We start from the raw sequence: 21147 nt of genomic DNA, 5'->3' as shown, positions 1-21147 counted from the left end.
CAAAAATTAGCCAGGAGGGTTGGCGGCGCCTGTAATCCCAGCTACTCAGGAGGCTGGGGCAAGAGAATCGCTTGAACCTGGGAGGCGGAGGTTGCAGTGAGCAGAGATTGTGCCACTGCACTCCAGTCTGGGTGACAGCGTGAACGTCTCAAAGAAAAACAAAAACAAAAACAAATAGCAGAGGACAGGATATCATTCTTAAAAATCAAACAGTACTCCACATCCTTGGGTCTGATCCAGATTTGTGGAAGGAGAGGGAAGAAGTGGAGGAAGAGGTAGGCTGTCAGCTAAGACGGTCTCCAAGTTCTCAGGGGAATGAGATGATGATGTAGGGAGTTCTGACTCATCTTGGGAAATCATCAGCACACTTCAATACTCCCTAAAAACAGCAGCCCCCGGATGAAGCTTTGAGGCAGTTTTGGATCCTCTCTTGTCTTTCCCCCTTTGATAGGAGGCAGCTCATTTTGCAGAATGACTTGTTCTGCCTCCCAGCTGCTGTGGTTACTTAGTATTCAGGATACGTTGGGGAGTGCCTGCTGGATCAATCACCTTCACAGTCACATTTCTTCTGAGCCTATGAAGCTACTGGAGACAGAAAAAAATGGAGACAGGAAAAAAAATTGATTCAAAGAGTGACACAAACTTTGCATGTCCTAATTAAACATCTTCTTCACCATTCCCCAAATCCGATTCCTCCAGTTCTGTTTAGCTTATGGTCCCATCACACCGTCTCAGCCTCAGGTGCTAGCTCCCATTCTTTCATTCTGGTTTCCAACATGTGGGTGGCCACCAAATACTGTCAATTCTACTCAAAATGTCTCACAAATCCAATTTCCCTTTGTAGTTCCAGTGCCTCTACCCTTATGAGGTCCTTGTCATATCTTGCCTAAATTATCACAATAGCTTCCTGTTGTTTTGTCTGCTTCAAATCTCTCCCCTTCTCCAGAGGATTCTTCAGATTGCCACTGCCACCAGTAAAGTCACAAAAGATCAGATCTGATGATGTCATTTCTCTGTTTGAGTAGAGTCTAAAACTCTTGGTATAAAAGTCTTTCATATCAAATCATGACTCACCTTTTCTCTGTCCACCCATGCAGACTATCTATTCTGCCCTATTCCTAAATGTTCTCCACCTTAAGAGTTCTCCAGCCCAAGTCTTATTTTTCAAACACTAACTCATGGTTCCCCTTCCCTGGAAGTACTGTTTTAATGAGTGGAACAACTAGGAGCATTAAAAAAAAAAAATCACTCCTTGAGGAGTAGCAAGCAAAATTCAAATAAATCTAAAAGGCATAAAACTGAGGGAGAAAGCCAAGCTCAATTTCAGTGTGATCTTGGTCAAGCATCAAAAACTGGACCTGGGGATGCAGAGCAAGTCCAAAGGATGAAACAAGTTCGAGACCTACTTGGCAGACCTAAGAGGTGGGATCTAGCGGTTGTGGAGGGCCAACAAGATGTAACTTCTACATTAAGCACATGTATGTCTATCATCTTGATTGATCTTTTCAGTAAACCTGGGGAGTAAGTGTTATTATCACCAATGTATTAGATGAAGAAATTCAGGGTCAGAGAGGTCCCAAAAGTTCAATGTCACATGATGAGCCAGGAGCATAACCGGAATACAGACTCGTGTCTGTCGGATTCTAAACTTACTGCTCTACTGCAGCACTCACAGTGAAGTGGAGAAACCTCAGAACCAGAGCACCAAGCAGATACACGGTCAGGGACCAGTGAAGCAAAACAACAGGAAATGGGGCTTATCAACACAGCATGAGAGTAGGGGCTTGTTTCCAGCAAACAGTTACCATGCAGGGACAGAGTTCCTCCTAAAGGGTTGTCTTAAGGACACTCTGGAACTTCACATCTTCCCTGATTCCCACATCTGCCCCTCCCACCCTCCCTCCACCCACATGAGAATCCTGCTTTCCCCTGAGCTCGCTGATTCCTGGCTTCTGAAACGTAATAGGCTTACATATAAGGCATAGCAATAATAGATACCGCAAAACTTAATGGCTTAAAACAAGAGCAATTTTTTTGGGGGGGGTCATGACTCTGCAATTTGGGCAAGTCTCAACAGGGACGGCTTGTTCCTGCTGCCCATAGTGTTGGCTGGGTCTGCTTGACTGGGACTAGAGGATCTAAAATAGTTTTGTTCACATCTCATGCCTCAATTGGCTAGGCTGGAATCAAGGGGACTGCCTGAATCTCTCTCAAGCAACGTGGTTGGACTGGCTGAGATAGTGGCTGACTTCTATGACAGAAAATAACAGAAGCGCAAGAACTCTTACAGTTTAGACCTAGAAGTCACACAGCATCACTTCTGTCATAATCTATTAGTCAAAGCAAGTCACAGGACCAGTCTAGAGTCCAGGGAAGGGGAAAAACCTCCATCTTTTGATGGGATGTCAAAGTCACTTTTCCACACTGGGCATGATGGCTCACATCTGTAATCCCAACATTTTGGGAGGCTGAGGCAGGTGAATCACTTGCAACTGGGCGTTTTGAGACCAGCCTGGACAACATAGTGAGACCCTGTTTCTACAAAAAAGAAAAAAAATCTTGTAAAAAAATTAGCTGGACATGGTGGTGCACACCTGTCCTACCAGCAACTCAGGAGGCTAAGGTGGGAGGATGGCTTGAGCCTGAGAGATCAAGGCTGCAGTGAGCAATGACTGTGCCACTGTGCTACAGCCTGGGCAACAGAGCAAAACCATGTCTCAAAACAAACAAACAAAAAAAAGCAATGTCAATTCCAAAGGGCATGTAGAATGTTGTGATTATCTTTGGAAACAATCTACCACAGTGATTTTTATATCCATCTGTTTTGTCTGTTAGATTATTTTCGTGAGGTTAAATCTTTGTATTCATTTCACATCCCTCATAGCACCTAGTACAATAGTCAAAGCTTAGAAAATGCACCAATAGATGATAAACCAACTAACCCATAGATGAGTTTGCAGCTGCCCTACTCAATATTAGTCTTTAGGAAATGTAAATCAAAACCACAATGAAGTATCACTTCATACCCATTAGGATGGTTCTTATAAAAAGCAAAACAAAACAAACATAAAATAATGAGTGTTGGTGAGGATGTAGTGAAATTGGAACCCTTGTGCATTGCAGGTAGGGATGTAAAATGCTGTGGGAAACGATGTGGAGATTCCTCAGAAAATTAAACATAGAATTGCCATATGGCCCAGCAATTCTACTTCTGGGTATAGATTACAAAGAAATTAAAGCAGGGACTCAAAGAGATGTTTGTTCACCCATGTTCATAGCAGCATTCTTCACAATAGCCAAAAGGTAAAAGCAACCCAATTGCTCATCAAAGGATGAATGGATAAATAAAATGTACATACATACAACAGAATATTATTCAACCTTAAAAAGGGAGGAAATTCTGACCGGGCACAGTGGCTCACGCCTATAATCTCAGTACTTTGGGAAGCTGAGGCAGGCAAATCATCTGAGGTCAGGAGTTCGAGACCAGACTGGCCAACGTGGTGAAACCCCGTCTCTACTAAAAATACAAAAATAATCCGGTGGTGGTTGTGCACACCTGTAATCCTAGCTACTTGGGAGGCTGAGGCAGGAGAATTGCTTGAACCTGGGAGGCGGACGGTGCAGTGAGCCAAGATTGCACCACTGCACTCCAGTCTGCACAAGAGAATGAGACTCCACCTCAAAAAAAAAAAAAAAAAAAAAAAAGAAAAAGAAAAAGAAAAAAGAAAGAAAAGAAAAGGGAGGAAATTCTGACACATGCTACAACACAGATGAACCTTGAGGACATTATCCTAAATGAAATAAGCCAGTTACAAAAGAACAAACATTGTGTGATTTCTCTTAGACAAGGTTCCTACAGTAGTCAAATTCACAGAACCAAAAAGTGGAATGGTGGTTTCCAGGAGATAGAGGGAGGCAGAAATGGGGAGTTAGCATTTAATGGGTACAGAGTTTCACTTGGGGAAGATGAAAATCTTCAGGAGCTGGATAGTGGTGATGGCTGCACAACAATGTGGATGTACCTACTACCACAAAACTGTACACTTTTAAAAGGTTCTGTTGTCTATATTATGCATGAATGTTATACATATTTTACCATAATTTAAAAAAGAAAGAAACCTAATTCATACACTGGCTCTCAGACACAAATCTTCAGACTCCACATGTTTTAACCCTGGATCCTGATGCCTTCCTCCATTGCTTATGCTGTCGAGCTCAAATCCCATCCACATCATATGTGCTCAATAAAAATTAGACGTGTAAGTGAATGGATATCTATAAATGAATGAATGCATTAATATTTACTTTTGACTAAGATGAGGGCTTTTCATCTCCTGGCAAAAAAGCAAACATTTTAATTGGTGGTACTTGGCAGTCTAGAAGTATCATGAAGGTTCAACTCAGTTTCTCACTTTGGAAAACCTAGAGGCTCTGTCCTCACCCATTGAGTTCACTGCTACATGTTAGCTATGTTTTAGCATGTGAGAGCTTGTTTTGCCTAGTGTATGTGGCTTTTGACTGTGTCCTCTGAGCAGAAACACCTTGAAGGCAGGGACGTGCTTCTTTGTATCATCTACGGTAACTAGTTCAGAGATCTCATATGCCCAACTGGTACTCCACAGTCCCATAGGGGACATAGGGGCTGGGCACAAGCAGAAAAGATTTTGACACAAGCCCTAAGCTTTAGTCCATGCCCTCACCAAGTCCTGTTGATTTTTTACATATGGGATGGCTTCAACCTTCTTCATCTTCATTGCCACCGCCCTGATTAAAGTCACCATCATCTGGCACCTGACTCCACTCAGCAGCCTGCTAACTTGTCTCCTCCTTTCTCTCTTGCATGCTCCCCACATTCTAGTCCATTCCCCACAGACAAGCCAGACTATTTTTCCAGACTATTGGTATGCTTACATTATACCTTGGCTCAAAACCTTGAGTGATTTCCCACTGTAGAAGGATAAAGACAAAACCTTTTATGTTGGCCTACTTGGCCTTTGGATGGTCTGGCTCCTGCGTAAACATTCAAGCCTCAGAGAGAAACACCTCCTGCATCTTCTCTGGGCTCCGGCCAGATGTTGCAGGTCCTTGGTTTCTGGAATGCACTGGTGTTCCCATCACAAACCTTGGTGTGTGCTGGCCCCCTCCCAATCTCCACCCTCTCTACCTGTTTAATTCTCACTTCTCCTTCAGTTCTCAAAACTGTTTTGTTTTTATTTGTTTGTTTATCAAGACAGGATCTCACTCTGTCACCCAGGCTGGAGTGCAGTGGCATGATTTTGCCTCACTGCAACCTCCACCATCCGGGTTCAAGGGATTCTCATGCCTCAGCCTCTTGAGTAGCTGGGATTACAGGTGTGCACCACCACACTCAGCTAATTGTTTTGTATTTTTAGTAGAGGCTGGGTTTCACCATGTTGGCCAGGCTGGTCTCAAACTCCTGACTTCAAGTGGTCCACCTGCCTCAGCCTCCCCAAGTGTTGGGAATACAGGCGTGAGCCACCGCACCTGGCTAACACTGTTCAATTAAACTAAATTTGGCCCCAGGATGCCTCCTTACATCATCAACTGCAACCCAACTTAGTATATAAACTGACTAAAATCCTAAATTAGGAGTATAATTTTCTAACAAATAATTGAGTTTCAGCCAATCACAGCAAATGAGGTTCAGGCAATCACAGGTGGTCAACTGATCTGATCACATTCAAATGAGGCAAACACCAAGGTGTAACCAATGGAACTGTCCTGTCCGTAAAGGTTGCCTGCCCATGCTGCAGAGTGAAGAGCTCTCTAAACTTCTTCTGGTTCTGAGACCTGACCAATTCATGATTTGTCCTTTGCTCGATTAAACCCTGTTAAATTTAATTTGTCCAAAGTTTTTATTTTAACAACAACTGTCATTTCTTCAGTAAAATCCTTCTTGACCTCTCCCCACACCCTTCCTAGGCTAGATCAGTCCTCTCTGCACTAAGTGCTCATGGATCAGTGCTCATGGATCAGTGTTCCTTTCCTTTAGGACCCTGCCCTCAGCTGGCCAGCACACATTCCTTACGTGTGGACTGACTATTGGATTTATGACAATTCCCTGCACTGGACAGACTGTAAGCTCCATAAGATGCCTTGTTTGCTTTTGCCCATCATTGAATCGCCAATGCCTAGCAAGATGCCTGGCACATAATAGTTGCTCAGTAAGCATGCGTGGAAGGAAGTAAGGGAAAAAACAAAGGAAAAGAAAGAAGGAAAACAATAAGGCCCCAGCCTCACATTTTAGAAAACCAAATAGCAACATATTCACACAGCACCAGTATTCATTTTACATAATAGCTGAAATTCAGCAGGCAGGTTTCCAAGTTTTATCTTGGTTTTATGGGCTTGGTGAAATCGCCAAAGTTCTCTAATGTGGGGTTTCTTTTATTTATTTTCACATACAGTTGTAGAATGCCTACTAAATGCAAGGTATGTGTTAGAAGAATGCTTCTCAACTGGCCGGGCGTAGTGGCTCACGCATGCAATCCCAGCACTTTGGGAGGCTGAGGTGGGCAGATCATGAGGTCAGGAGATCGAGACCATGCTGGCCAACATGGCGTAACCTCATCTCTACTAAAAATACAAAAATTAGCTGGATATGGTGGTGCACGCCCAGCTACTTGGGAGGCTGAGACATGAGAATCACTAGAACTCAGGAGGCAGAGGTTGCAGTGAGCCAAGATCCCACCACTGCACTCCAGCCTGGGCAAAAGAGCGAGACTCTGTCTCAAAAAAAAAAAAAAAAAAAAAGGCATCTGAAAGAGATGCCTACTATAGAGGGATATATCAAAATTTCAAGGGGGATCTTATTCAGAATACGAATAAACCTGCAACCAACATGATGAGCACATGTTGGGTGTGTGTGAGAGGCAGGCAGAAAATGACATAGAGATGAATAGACACTTCATGACATCAAATAATTGTCCCTATGATGTCAGAAAGACATGGAGCTCCAACTACACAAGGAAATTTGCTGGAATAGAGAGAAAAGTGTGATGCAGAGTACAGAGTATAGAGGAGAAGTAGTTAATTTCAATTTGGAAAGGAGGGAAGAGGCTTGTTGGTAACTGAGATGGGTTCTAAAGGATAGATAAGAAGACTTTATGGGCAGCCAAGAGGGACAGTCACAAGGACCCTTTTCCAAGAAACATGGTGAAGGCTAACTAGTTAATGGGCAGAAAGTCCTCTGAAGCCTTTTACAAGAGGCTCTGTGAATATCAAGTATTGTCTCTGGATAGCAGATAATTCCAATACATTCAACTACATAACAATTGTGCTTGGCTCACCAATGATATTACTCCTGAGAACTGAATATATCTAAGGTTTTTTCTTCATTGCCCAAGAAGGTCTTGATTTACCAGCATAATCAGTTTATGGGAGAAATTATTCTAGCCATCAACAGGGGAGGATTAGCTAGGGAAGGGCTGGCTCATGTTTAGGACTCACTGATGATTATTTCTGTTCTTACTGAGCAGCCAGATGTCTGGCACTCTCTGAGATTTTATCAATTTAATTTGACCCCTGGAGAGACACATAAACAAGGACAAGTCTTTCCAGGATATGATGTGGAAAAACAGAGAGAAGAGATGGTACTACACAAAACTGTGTCATCGGCTACACTTGTGTGGGAATTCTTGGTCTCTCTGACTGTGGTAGAGCCTACTACTAGTAATTATTAGCTCTTACAGGGTTCTGAGCATTATTCTCAAGGCTTCAGATGTACAGCATTATTTAATCCTCACCACCACCTATGAGACAGGCAAAGTCAATGCCATTGACATTTTAGAGGACAGAGCTGGGGCACAGAGGAGCTAAGTAACTTGTTCAAGGTAACACAAAGGTGGGATTTGAACTCAGGTGGTCTTGTTTCACAGCCTGTGCTCTTACCCATCATATGAGACTGTCTCTCACCCATAGAATTGAAAAAGGCTTTTCCATTTTCCCTCTTCCTCTTCCTCTTCCTCTTCTTCTTCTTCTTCCCCTTCCCCTTCCCCTTCCCCTTCCCCTTCCCCTTCCCCTTCTCCTTCTCCTTCTCCTTCTCCTTCTTCTTCTTCTGTTCTTCTTCAATGGAGTCTCACTCTGTCGCCCAGGCTGGAGTGCAAATGGCACGATCTCAGCTCACTGCAAGCTTCACCTCGTGGGTTCATGCTATTCTCCTGCCTCAGCCTCCCGAATAGCTAGGACTACAGGCACCCACCACCACGTCCAGCTAATTTTTGTATTTTTAGTAGAGAAGGGGTTTTGCCATATTGGTCAGGCTGGTCCTTCTTCTTCTTCTTTTTTTTTTCCTTTTCTTTTATTTATTTATTTATTTATTTATTTATTTATTTATTTATTTATTTATTTTTGAGACAAAGTCTTGCTCTGTCACCCAGGCTGGAGTGCAGTGGCACAATCTCAGCTCACTGCAACCTCCGCCTCCCAGGCTCAAGTGATCCTCCCGTCTCCCGAGTAGCTGGAACTACAGCTGTGCACCACCATGTCTAGCTAATTTTTTGTTTTTTGAGATAGGGTTTCATCATGTTACCCAGGCTGGTCTTGAACTCCTGGGCTTAAGTGATTCGCCCACCTTGGCCTCCAAAGGACCGAGATTACAAGCATAGACCATCGTGTCTGGCTGCTGTTTCATTCTCTACCTGTGTGATTTGGGGCCTGTTACTTAACTTTTCAGTGGCATTTGCATTGTAATAGATTACAAAGCTTTACAGTGGGAAAAATTGGGGGTCTCAGCTTGCTACCCTCCCCATATCCTCAACCCCTAGCCCCAGCTGAGGCATTACTTTCATTTCCTATATGCTCAGCTCCAAAAATCTTGACCAACTCTGAGTAAGAATGTGCTGGAGCTGGCTCAGCTATACCAGTCCACGGAGGCCAAGTCCTAGAATGCTCAGCCTTAGTGTAATACTGGCCTCAGTGAGTCCCTGCGGGCCCTGAGCTCCCTTGTGCCTGCACCCACTTGTCCCTGGTGTGGCTCCTCTGTCCTGTAAATGCAGCTCCAGGCCTCACCTTCCTTACCCAGATTCCCCCCACAATTCACTCTGTTGATATGACTAAGCTTCTGCTTTGACACCTCCTCCTAGCTCTAGTTTAGGAAGCCTATCTAATGCCCAGTTCTGGTATACGGGTTGGGCCCTGCCTTGCACTTTCCAGTTCCTTTCCCCATTTTAAACGAGCATTGCCGCTTAAGACAGCTCTCCCTCAGAGCTGGGCCTCTGCTCCTGGCAGCCTCTCAGTTCACTACTTACCTGACCACTTGCAACACCTGTGTTCCCCAGAGCACTCTATCAACAAGCTGATGATCTGACTCCCCCTCCCTCCCTCCCCTCCCTCTCCCCGCCTTCCTCCCTGCTTCCTCCCTGCTTCCTCCCTCCCTCCCCCTCTCCCTCCCTTCCCCCCTTCCTCCCTTCCTTCCTTTTCTTCCTTCCTTTCTTTTTTCCTTCCTTTTTTCTTTCTTTCTTTCAGATATGATTCACATAAATAAAAATCATCACTTTAACCATTGTGAAGTATATAGTTCAGTGGCTTTTAGCATATTTTTGAGGCTGTGCACCAATACCATTATCTAATTCCAGAATGTTTCCATCACCCCAAAAAGAAACCCCATATCCAGGAGTAGTCACTCTCCATTTCTCCTCCCTCAGCCCCTGACAATCATCAGTATACTTTCTGTCACTATAGATTTGTGCCTATTCTAGACACTTCATACAAATGGAATCATACAGTATTTGTCCTGGTTTCAACAATGTTGCTATGCACATTTGTGTACAAGTGTTTCAGCCGTCTTGGCTATTATAATTAGGAATGGAATTGCCGGGTCATATGGTATGTTTAACTTTTTTAGGAATTGCCAAACTGCTTACCAAGGAATCTGACTCATTTTACATTTCCCAGCTGTGCATAGGGGTTTCAGTTTCTTCACATTTACCGCAACACTCCTTATGGTCCTACTCTGGTATTTCTTCAGTCTCCTGCCACTGGGTATTTTCATGCAGTTTCTGATTCTTTGAACAAAGTAAACGCATTTGATTTTGATGGCAGAGTCCTGAGATTTGGTCAGCTTCGCCATGCAGGATATTAAGGCAGCTATATTTTAGGGGGCAAATTAAAAAAAATTCTAATCTTCAGTTTTCTCATTTGCTAAATGGGAATAATAATAAGGCTTTTGGGCTGATTAAATGAGATAGTGCATGTAAAACCTTCAGCATGATGCTTATAAACCCTTACCTCAAAAAATGCTAGCTCTCATTATCACTATCTTTCTTTGTCCACATGTCTGGACCTCTGGCCTGTCAGTCATTCCATCAGCCATTTGGTTAGTTAGCAGGTATGGACAGAGAGCCCCCGTCACATGCCTGCCACTGTTTTAGGAACTAGTAATACAGCACCAGACAAGAAAGAGCTATACCTTTAGGATCTAACATTCTACTGGGGCAAGAGGCACAACAAACATGCAAGCGAAGAAATGAAAATAATTTTAGAAACTGGAAGTACCTGAGAAAATAAAATAGGGTAATGTAGTTGTGGATAGGGTGAGGGGCTGCCCAGATGGTGTGGCCAGGGGAAGCCTCTTGGAGGAGGAACGTCGGAGTTAAGACCTGGAGGCACTCACACAAGGTCTGGGGAAGAAAACTCCACACAGAGCAAACCCTAGGCACATAATTCCCAGGACAGGAAAGGCTTGGAGGGGCTGAGGGGCTGAAAGGAGGGAGGTGAGGAGGGAAGGGAATGGCAGGAACTCCAAACAAGCCAGGTATCATGGAGAAGAGACAGCAGAAGCCAAATGGGCTGCTGCAGCGCAGTGCTGGGGACAGCAGCAAGAAACAAGAGTGTCCGTGGGGCCCCTGGAGAAGGACGTCCGTGAAACTGGGCCAAACCCCAAGTGTGAAATTTGGCAGGGGTTCTGGGTACTGAATGTTCTCCATTGTTGGCCACAGTCAAAGGAAGCCTCACCGGAAAGCTACAGCATGGCACAGCTCGTCCCTGAACGACACCGTCACTCGCTCTTGGGAAGTCCTGTCCTCATTCAGATTGCTTTATTTCTGAGACCAATCACCTGATCACACATCTGCTGCTAGCATTCGAGCCCTAACACAAGAGTGTGCATGAATATAGGTGATTGTGTTTCAAAAAGGAGGGAGAAGGAGGCCTGAATGCCTCTCAGAGTGCATTGTGCCTGGGGCTAGTAGGGTTGCCCCTTGTTCTGTGATGTCACAATGCCCAAACACACGCACCAAGAAGTCATCAAAGACAGCCCAACTCACAGCCCATGAGGGGCCCTGAGTACTGCCTCTGACCTCTCTATGGCAAGCCAAATGGCCATGGGAAGACCCCATGGAGTGTCAGAATGATGCCGTTGAGGGCAAGGATTTTAGACCGGTCATGGATTCTGCCTGTGCACTGGGCTCTACCACTTTCTAGCTATCTGGCTACCAGCAAGTTACCTTAACAGCCTAAGTTTCAACCTCCCCATTCGTGAAATGGAGATGATGTCTTAGTCATAGGGGTAGCAAGTCTACTGCATATCAAGAGTGTAGCACTGAGCCTGGCTCTTCGTAAGTGTTCAGTAAGTGTTACTCATTATAATGTATTATTATTATTACTACTACTACTACTTTTTTTTTTTTTTTTGAGATGAACTCTCGCTCTGTTACCCAGGCTGGAGCGCAGTGGGATGATCTCTGCTCACTGCAGCCTCTGCCTTCTGGGTTCAAGTGATTCTTCTGCCTCAGCCTCGTGAGTAGCTGGGGCTATAGGCATGAGCTACCACGCCCAGCTTATTTTTGTATATTTAGTAGAGGCCGCATTTCACCATGTTGGCTGGGCTGGTCTTAAACTCCTAACATCAAATGATCCACCCACCTTGGCCTCCCAAAGTGCTAGGATCACAGGCGTGAACCACCGTGCCCAACCTACTACTACCATTTTAAAAGCCTCTACCTATAAAGGATCACAATGCTTTGAAAAGGAAGTGCAGAGGTTGAAGGGTGTCTCAAGGAGGGCAGTGATCAAAACCATACTAAGTATTTGAAAATCAGAAGAAAAGGTTGGGTGAGGGTAGATCCTGGATGAAATAATATTATTAAATAGCTTTTCAAGTATAGACATTGAAGAGCTACAAGCTGGAAAGGGGGCCAAAACTAACTCATTTTTTGGCATACCTTACCATATGCCAAATACCAGACTGCAGAGTTTACATTTGTTATTGCATTCAATCCCCATTGCAACCCTCTGAGGTTGTTAATATCATTCCCACTTCACAGATAAGGAAACAGGCCGAGAGACGCAAGTCAAACAGCAAAGGATGGGCTGCTGTCTGTCTGACTCCAATGCCAAAGGTCTTTCCTCTATAACCTAAAGCAATAAAACCCCTGCAACATCTATCTTATTATTACAGAAATTATAAGGTTCAATATACCCCCCCACCACAACCACTAATATTACAGCTGCACAACGGCAGTCCTCACCGAGGAATTAATCCAGCCCAGGGAGACAGACATGTGAGCAGCTAAGTATAATGTTTGAATGATAAAGGCTCTTTGTGTAGCAAGAACAAAACTCTGGCAGAGAACAGAGGAAGAGTGATTCTTTCTGCTGGAATCAGGGAAGGAGTAAAAAAAGCCTGGGGCCTTCTACAGAGGAGGAGAGCCAGGTGCGGCTCTGTGGGGTTAGCTGGTGGAAAGGCCTGGGAAGAGCATTCATGTTGGATGTTGGCTGGGGCAAAGGAAGCCAAGGTATGGAGGTAAGGAGGCAAGTAACCTGATCACATCAATATTTCAGGATATTACATCTGACGACAGTGTAGAGGATGCAGCAGGGAGAGAATGAAGGCAAAAAGTGAAGTTCTTCCAACTCATGTTGCAGTAAGACTGCCTTTGGAATCTGCAGGGCCCTTTTAGTAGGCAGTAAAGGAAGCATTTCAAGGAATCCACTAAGTCTGGTCCTTCAAAGAGCTCACAGTACATGCCCATCTTTCCTGACCTTCCTCCAAGGTCCCTGATGAGGAAACCTGCCGGGGGAACAGCAGGACCCATCAACCTTCATTCCCACTGCACTGAAAGGCCAGGATGGCTTTGTTAGTACAAGTGCTTTAGAAACAGACTCATTGGCTGAGACACCAGCATTTCCAGGGCATACAGAAGGGGTTGCATCTAATATTTGAGAAGGCCTCAAAAGAGAGCAACAGTCCAGGACCTCCCTCAGGATAGGCTGGGAGAACAAGATCGTCTGGCGCAGGAGAGGAGGCTTAGATCTCTGCCCACTTTCATTCATTTGCAAGTGCACATTGAATGCTTGCTGTGTACCATGCCTTATGTTGGGTGCTGGGCATGCCAAGGTGAAGGAGGTAACGTTGCTACTCTCAAGGTCACAGTCTAGTGTAGAAGATGGAAAAGTAAACAGAAAACATTTACAGAATGGGAAAGGCGTAACAATGGAGATTCTCAAGGATCACATAGGAGCAACAACACTCAGGAGATAGAAGAAATATCAGGGACCTTTTTGTAAAGATCCTATGTACTGAGCATGTATTAAGATGCCATATTCTGGGCTGGACATCAATTGTGTTTTCAAGAATGAGTAGCTAGAAAATGAAGAGGTAAATGTTTCAGGCAGAGGAAATAGTATCTGCAGCAAAGGAAAAGAACGTGACATACTGTGGAATCCACAAGTGGCTTATATATATATTTTTTTCTTTCTTTCTTTTTTTTTTTTTTTTGAGGCAGGATCTTGCTCTGTCACCCAGGCTGGAGTGCAGTGGCATGATCACTGCTCACTGCAGCCTCGAACTACTGGGCTCAAGCAATCCTGCCGCCTCAGCTTCATGAGTAGCTGGGACCACAGGTGCGTGCCACCATGCCTGGCTAATTTTCTAATTTTTTGTAGAGACAGAGGTCTCTGTATGTTGCCCAAGCTAGTCTCAAACTCCTAGGTTCAAGTGATCCTCCTGCCTAGCCTCCCAAAGTGCTGGGATTACAGGTGTGAGCCACTGTGCCCAGTCAAGTTTAATAAAGCTTAGGATAGAATGAAGGAACAAAGGAGGTAAAGTTTAGAATACAATAGGGAGTGTGGGGGCTGGAGAGGTGGACAGGGGTCCAATCACAATGTATCTTATATGTGATGCTGAAGAGCCTGGAGAGCCATTAAAATATTTTAATAAGAGAGTGACATGATGACATTTTAATTTTTTTTTGAAACAGAGTCTCCCTCTGTCGCCCAGGCTGGAGTGCAGTGGTGCCATCTCAGCTCACTGCAACCTCCACCTCCCAGATTCAAGCAATTCTCCTGCCTCAGCCTCCCAAGTAGCTAGGATTACAGGCATGTGTCACCACAGCCAGCTAATTTTTGTATTTTCAGTAGAGACGGATTTCACCACATTGGCCAGGTTCTCGAACTCCTGACCTCAGGTGATCCCCCCACCTCAGCCTCCCAAAGTGCTGGGATTACAGGCATGAGCCACCGCACACAGCCTGACATTTGTATTTTTAAGATCACTCCGGCTACAGTGATATGATCAGAAGATCATATGATATGATATAGAGATATGATGAGAGTATAGTTCAGAAAACAGTCTTGAATTTCAGTTCCAAAACTGTAGTAGTTAGATCAACTACGTGGAATTAATATAGATGAAAACTATTGAGACCCTGAACTAAGAGAGGGGCAGTAGGGATAGAGAGGAGGGAACCTGCGGGAGAGGTATTTGGGAAGGAGAATGAGAATTGGTAGGCCACGGTGACTGTTTGGGGTCAAGAGGAAACAGCAAGAGTCGAGAGGGAACGTCAGAATTTGGGCCTGAGCCAGGTATAAAGGAAGGCAGGAGATGGCTGGATTGGTCTAGGGATTGGGGTTTTGTTGAAGAAGAGCAAAAGATGAGGGTGAATGAGAAACAAAGATAATCAAACAATAATGATGTCCGGCGTGGTGGCTCACACCTGTAATCTCAGCACTTTGAGAAGCTGAGGTGGCAGGATCGCTTGAGCCCAGGAGTTCGAGACCAGCCTGGGCAGCATAGTGAGACCTCATCTCTGCAAATAATATTTAAAAAAATTTTTTTAATATAATGATGAAGTAATATATTTTGTTTTCTAGACTGATTGGAGAAGGAAATTGAGAAAGAAGTAGATTGAGAGATGACTACAAATGGAGAGGCAACATGGCCAGAGATCTTATTAAAATTAGGGAATAGGCACAGTAAAAGCAAAGAGGTTGGAGACATGGAAGGATAAGACACCGTGGTCAGAGCGTGCATATTGAGTTAAAGGTTCTGGAGATGAAACCATTTCAGATGAGGACAAAATCAGGGTGTGGCCATAGGTGTGAGTGGCTGAAGTAGAATGGTTTGTGAGTGTCACTCTGAAGCTTGACTGTTGGACACGTCATCCTCACAGACACAGAAGTCAGGATGACGGTAGGTCTTGGGGTGAAGGGGAGGACCTGGAGCCAGGCCTTAAACTCTTCCATGAGCCAGGAAAATGACACTTATAAGAAAGAATATGGCAGGAGAATGTGGGTTTCAAAGGAGCAATGTTTATATTAGGACTGGAACAGTGTACAGCTTGGAAGCAGAACTGGGAAACTTTAAAGTTGTTTGTCGGGGCTACTTCTCTGGCTGGCACTGGGGATGGGAGAATGAGCATCCCTCAGAAGAGACAAAGCAGGTGAAGCCGTGCCCTCATGTAAGAGTGAGTTTCCATTCAAATCAGGAAGAGGGTGGGGGATTCCAGGATGCCCTTGTGTAAGAGTGAGTTTCCATTCAAATCAGGAAGAGGGTGCGGGATTCCAGGAAGAACTGGAGGATGCAGGGGCATTTATTTACTCTGGTGTAGTGTTCCAGAGGTCCTGCAGGAGACAAAGAATGAGTTAGGGAAGAGGCAGCCCAGGGAGAATGAAGACAAGAGTACTGCTTGGTGGTGCTTGCGACCCTTGCCACTGCCACCTTCACAATCATCCTCATCTCCCCTCCCTTGCTCCACATCCAATTGGCAACCAAGCCCTGTTGACTTTGAAATCAAAGTAAGTAGCTTTCTAGGCTCTTCCTGTCCTTTCCCCACTGCCCGTGCCTGAAAGCTCCCATGGTCTCCTATGTGAAGCACTGCAAAGACATCTTGTTTGGCCTCTGTCTCCTGCCTCAGTTGTCCTTCCCCAGGCTGCCTCCACCCTACTCCCACTTTCCTCCATGCAGCTGATAGAAGGTTCTTTTTTATCCACAAACCTGATCCCATCATTCCACCACTCAGCATTCCTTGATGGCCCCTCAGTCTTCATCATGACGCAATCTGTTCTATTGGCATGGCATCCAGAGTCCATCAAAATTAGGGACAGATAGTTGGGGAAAGATAATCTGATGTTAGACAGATAATGGCTGCTCTAATAGCATCTTCTACTACTCCCCCTTCAGAATGTTATGCCCTGGTAGTACTCAGTTATTCCCAGCTCTCAGAACATGTTACTAAGTCCTCTTATGCATCCAGATTTTGCACATTCCAGTCCACCTGCCTACATGTTATTCCCACTTACCACACCTTGCCCCTGACAGAATCCACTCAAATGCTTCTTCCTCTGTGGGCTCAGCCTTCACTCCTCTGGACAGCTTAGGTGATCTTTTTCTTGAGCTCTGCCCACACATTGCGCGACATGCCATGAGAACAAGTATGTACTGCACTAAATATGTGACTATTTCTCTACCACTTGACAGTAAGCTCTTTTGATTTTATTTATTTATTTTTGAGAGAGAGTTTTGCTCTTGTCACCCCAGCTGGAGTGCAATGGCGGGATCTCGGCTCACTGCCACCTCCACCTCCTGGGTTCAAGCGATTCTCGAACCTGCCTCGGCCTCCCTGGTAGCTGGGATTACAGGTGCCAGCCACCATGCCCAGCTGATTTTTGTATTTTTAGTAGAGATAGGGTTTCACCCTATCTGTTGACCAGGCTAGTCTCGAACTCCTGACCTTAGGTGATCCTCCTGCCTCGGCCTCCCAAAGTGCTGGGATTACGTGTGTGAGCCACTGCACCCAGCCAACAATAAGCTCTTTTTAGAAGAAAACACTGTTTTTTATGCTTATCTTGACCACCTATCACATTATCTAGCACACAGTAGGTGCAAACTATTTACAGAATTTATGATTGACTTAGTAGATGTGTGTTTAGGGAAAGGATATTCAGTCATCTAAGGCGTGATGTAAAGAATTAAGCTCCAGGTTTCAAAGGAAGCTCTTGTATGAGCCATTTGGAAGCTCATAGACTATGTCTGTTGCATCTCCAGACCTCTCATTTTCAGGGCCAGCACAATATTTTTTTGTATGGTGAGGGCTTAATAAATATGGAAGAAAGACAAAGTCCCTGCCCTCAGAAAGGATCCAGTAGACCAAGGAATACTTCTACAACCATGCCATTCCCGCTCCCTTGCTTCCTCAGTTATCCCTAAGAAGTCCTAGGACTCCAATCACTTGTTCTTTCATCCATTTATTTAGCGAAGTTGTCGTAGGTCAAGCGCTATGTTCTGCTTTTTAATTGGAAACTTCTGGAAGGGCAAGACTGTGGTTAGTTTGAGTTGTGTGTATTATGCAAGCAGAGCATTCCACAAGAATAGACTCTTTTTCTCAAAGCATGTGACACCCAAGACCTTGGGGTCCCTGTGAGTTTTTCCTACCCCTGCCTGGCAGACTATTCCAGCTCACCAGGCTTCCTCCACTCTCTGGAGTCCCGTTGTATTTGAGTCAGAACCAGACAGTTGGCATTAATTGCTCTCTAATTGTTTCAAGTGTGCTATTTTTATCTCCCCAGTACTCTGCACTCTCCTTGCAAAGGGGCCTGATCTTTTCGTTTCACATTGCCATTGTGTCTCAGTGCTCAGTAAAAGCTTGCCAATTCATTTTTCTATGCACTGTGATTATTTCCAAGGCTGCCATGAGATAGAGGTTTTTGTTTGTTTGGTTGTTGTTTTTTTTTTTTTCGTTTTTTTTTTTTTTTTTGAGATAGGGTCTCACTCTGTCACACAGGCTGGAGTGAAGCGGCCTGATCATAGCTCACTGCAGTGACTTCCCGGGCTTCAAGCGATTCTCCTACCTCAGCCTCCCAAGGAGCTGGGAAGTCAAGGAGTGATTCCAGCTAATTTTAAAAATTTTTTATTGTAGAGACTGGGTCTTGCATGTTGCTCAGGCCAGTCTCAAACTCCTGGGCTCCAGGCCTCCTCCCCTTGGCCTCCCAAAGTGCTGGGATTACAGGCATTCATCTCCTGGCCTGATGGAACTCTGTTGCTACTTCTACCCCTGCAATCCCCCTCCCCACCTTTAGAACTCACTGTTTTTTCTGTTGGTATCCAGCATGTTCTCATCTCAAAACTTCTCTGTTCTCTTTTCTCCAAAAGCAAATCTTATTTCATGCACTGTCAATGCTCCTGAGCTTCTCTCCCTCCCCTTTTTTTTTTTTTTTTTTTTTTTTTGCTAGTCCTCCTGCATAAGGGCTCTCTTGGCAAGAAATGTTATTCTCATCAACCGCTTCATGATCTATTTTTACATCTCCACGCAACTTATTAAATGCTTGTAGGACCTGCTGGGGTAAAGGAAGCCTTCGCTTTGATTGAATTTCCGTGTTTTCAGCTTAATATTGAGGGAAAGACTGAGCTGAGGCAAGATCAACCAGGAAGAGAGAGACTTCTTTATGGAACGGTGAGCATAGAGTGCTCAGAAGTGAATGGTGAAGAAAGGGCCTGGGGAGGAATGCACCGGCCTGGCTCCCAGCTCCTTTCGACTTGGTCTCACAGAAAAAGGCCATAAGATGGTAGAGACAGCTTAGAGGTTTGCTTAAGAAGTGCTTCTTAGAGTTCAGAGAGCTACCAAAGATTTTCTAAGAATTGCCATTATGCTTCTCCAGATGGTCTGAAATGACCCTGTTTACCCTGAAAGTTGACTGAATCAAAAGATCTGATAGATCTGGTGGGGCTGCAGAGATGGTTTTGTCCAACCTCCTCCAGGGTGTGATCTCTCAGACAGGCTCTAAGTGAGCCATTCTGGTGACTGGGAGCCCACACATTCACAAGGCCCTATTATTATTAGCGAAAGGGTGGTGGTGGTGATAATTAATCTCCAAATCAATTCAGCCACATTTATTGGTTGTCTAGAATGGTGGTAGCAGAGCATCAAGGTTGAGAGGCTTAGCTTTAAATTGGGTTTGAATCACAGCGGCAGCATTTCCGGTCAGACTCCATGCAGGTTACTCAAACTAAGTCTCAGTTTTTGCATAGATAAACGGATATAACTGTTCCCACTTCATGATGTTATGATGAGGATTATGTGAGACATAGACAGCACTTAGCATAATGCCTGGTTCATGATAAGTGCTCAGCAACTGGTAACTCATAATAATATGATTATCCTGGGTGCAACCTCCTTCTTTACCAGGACCCCGTCCCAATGCTCAGCCCACTCCTTTGAGGACCCTGGACAAAGTAATCTAGCATAGCCCCCTTTCAAAGAGTGCCACCGTTTAGTTTTCCATTTCCCTCTCATCCCTTTCCATCCTTCTCCTCCATCCCTCATCAAAAAATACTCTCTTCAATCCCTTGAACCTTGGAGGCAGAGGTTGCTGTGAGCCGGGATCGTGCCAATGCGCTCCAGCCTGGGTGAGAGAGTAAGACCCCGTCTCAAAAATAAATAAATAAATAAAAATAAAATACTCTCTTTCTTGAAGTTTCCCTTCCTAGACCAGGACTTCTACTTAATCTGGTGGAATATTCCTTGCCAGGCTGCCAGCCTGCCAGCTGAATGCTGCCATTCTCCTCTCTCCACTCAGATAATGTAATTATTTTAATGGGGGCTTTTTAGAAAAACATGTGATACTCTCGAACCCCACTGGGGATCTTGTGAATTTTTCCAGGGATTTAGAAAGGAGGACACAGTGTGACCCCAGCCCTTGCAATCCTGTCTTGGTGCAGTAGAATTGACCTGGCCTTTTTTGTGGAGATAGGCCAACCCTGTCCAACAAAATACCCACGCCATAAGATATTTCCCCCTCTCTTGCCAATCCATATTGTGATCTGGGTCATTTGTCAGATCAGTTTGGTGACAGACAATGTAGTGCAGGTGTAAGAAGCAAATGATCTGAAGATAGAAATCCTGAGATTCAAATGATGCCTCCGTATTTTCTATTACATACCTTAGACGAGTTATTCAACCTTGCTAAGAGAGCTTTTGCTTCCTCATCTGCAATTTGGAGTGACATAAATGGTTTCTTATAGGGTTGCTGTGACGATTCAAAGATATCATGTAAGAAAAACACCCAGCAAGGTGCCTGACACATAGTAATTGTTCCATAGATGGTGTGTTCATTGTACTAAAAGAGTGGTAGTCAGTGATGATGTTGCTCCCTTACTGGGACACCCTTTGCTTTTTTGTCCCTGCCTTGTGAGTACCTGGTACTCCTTTTTGTACCCATCACTCAAAGCTCAGTTCATGCCAACTTAGTCTTGAACCTGAATTAATCTGCTCACAGCCTCATCAAAGCACTTCAGGTTACTGTATCTTCATCAGCAAAGCTGGGCCCAGAAGCCCTTAAGAACCTGGCAAAGTTCCTTCTGGCTGGCTTGGCACAGCAGGAAAACAGCAGTGTCAACTGCTTATTTCCTGCAAAGGTGGCAGACTCTGCCTTTCACAGTGCACAGCAGACAGACACCACACACTCAGACAAGTTCCCAATTAACCACACACAATCAATGTCTCTCAAAAGTGCATACGTTATGCTCTGCCCAACTAATTAACTGCACTAAACATGCCAGGGTTAAAGGTAGGGCATGGGTTATCAAAAAGCGTTTGAGAACCAGACCAGGTTCAGGGCTGAGAAGACCCAAAAGTTCTGCTCTAGTTCACCACCAAGCTGAATGGGATCTTAATGCCGCTTTCTACAAGCAGGGGCGCTGCTGGAGACTCTCTACCTCTTGAGCTTGTTAGAACTTGGGCAATCGTAATGACCTATAGGAAAGTGCTCTGAGAGGTATAACAACTACACAAATGCACACTATGATTTCTCCTGGCCTTTGCTGTGGCTGTCGTTTTTCCTTCCTGTGGCAGGAAAAGTGGTCAATCTTAAGCAAACGTGATGTATGCATGGGCCTTCTAAGGTGTGACC

General features: G+C 44.7%; 2 long non-coding RNA genes across 2 annotated transcripts; one reads left to right on the top strand and one right to left on the bottom strand.

The window, feature by feature from the left end:
- Positions 1–175: 175 nt before the first annotated feature.
- Positions 176–11194, bottom strand: LOC129525440 (uncharacterized). The gene is made up of 3 exons (XR_008669752.2): positions 10978–11194; positions 9888–10110; positions 176–585 (listed from the first exon to the last, which is right to left on the bottom strand). It is a non-coding gene; the product is annotated as an uncharacterized lncRNA (long non-coding RNA).
- A 51-nt stretch (positions 11195–11245) lies between these two features.
- On the top strand, positions 11246–12951 carry LOC129525439 (uncharacterized). Its single transcript, XR_008669751.2, has 3 exons — positions 11246–11590; positions 12288–12524; positions 12805–12951. It is a non-coding gene; the product is annotated as an uncharacterized lncRNA (long non-coding RNA).
- Positions 12952–21147: the final 8196 nt, after the last annotated feature.

The sequence above is a fragment of the Gorilla gorilla genome, chromosome 9 (genome assembly GCF_029281585.2).
Source record: "Gorilla gorilla gorilla isolate KB3781 chromosome 9, NHGRI_mGorGor1-v2.1_pri, whole genome shotgun sequence".
NCBI classification, from domain to species: Eukaryota; Metazoa; Chordata; class Mammalia; order Primates; family Hominidae; genus Gorilla; species Gorilla gorilla.
The sequence above is the reverse complement of the archived record's forward strand: the minus strand, read 5'-3'. Positions and strand labels throughout refer to the sequence as shown.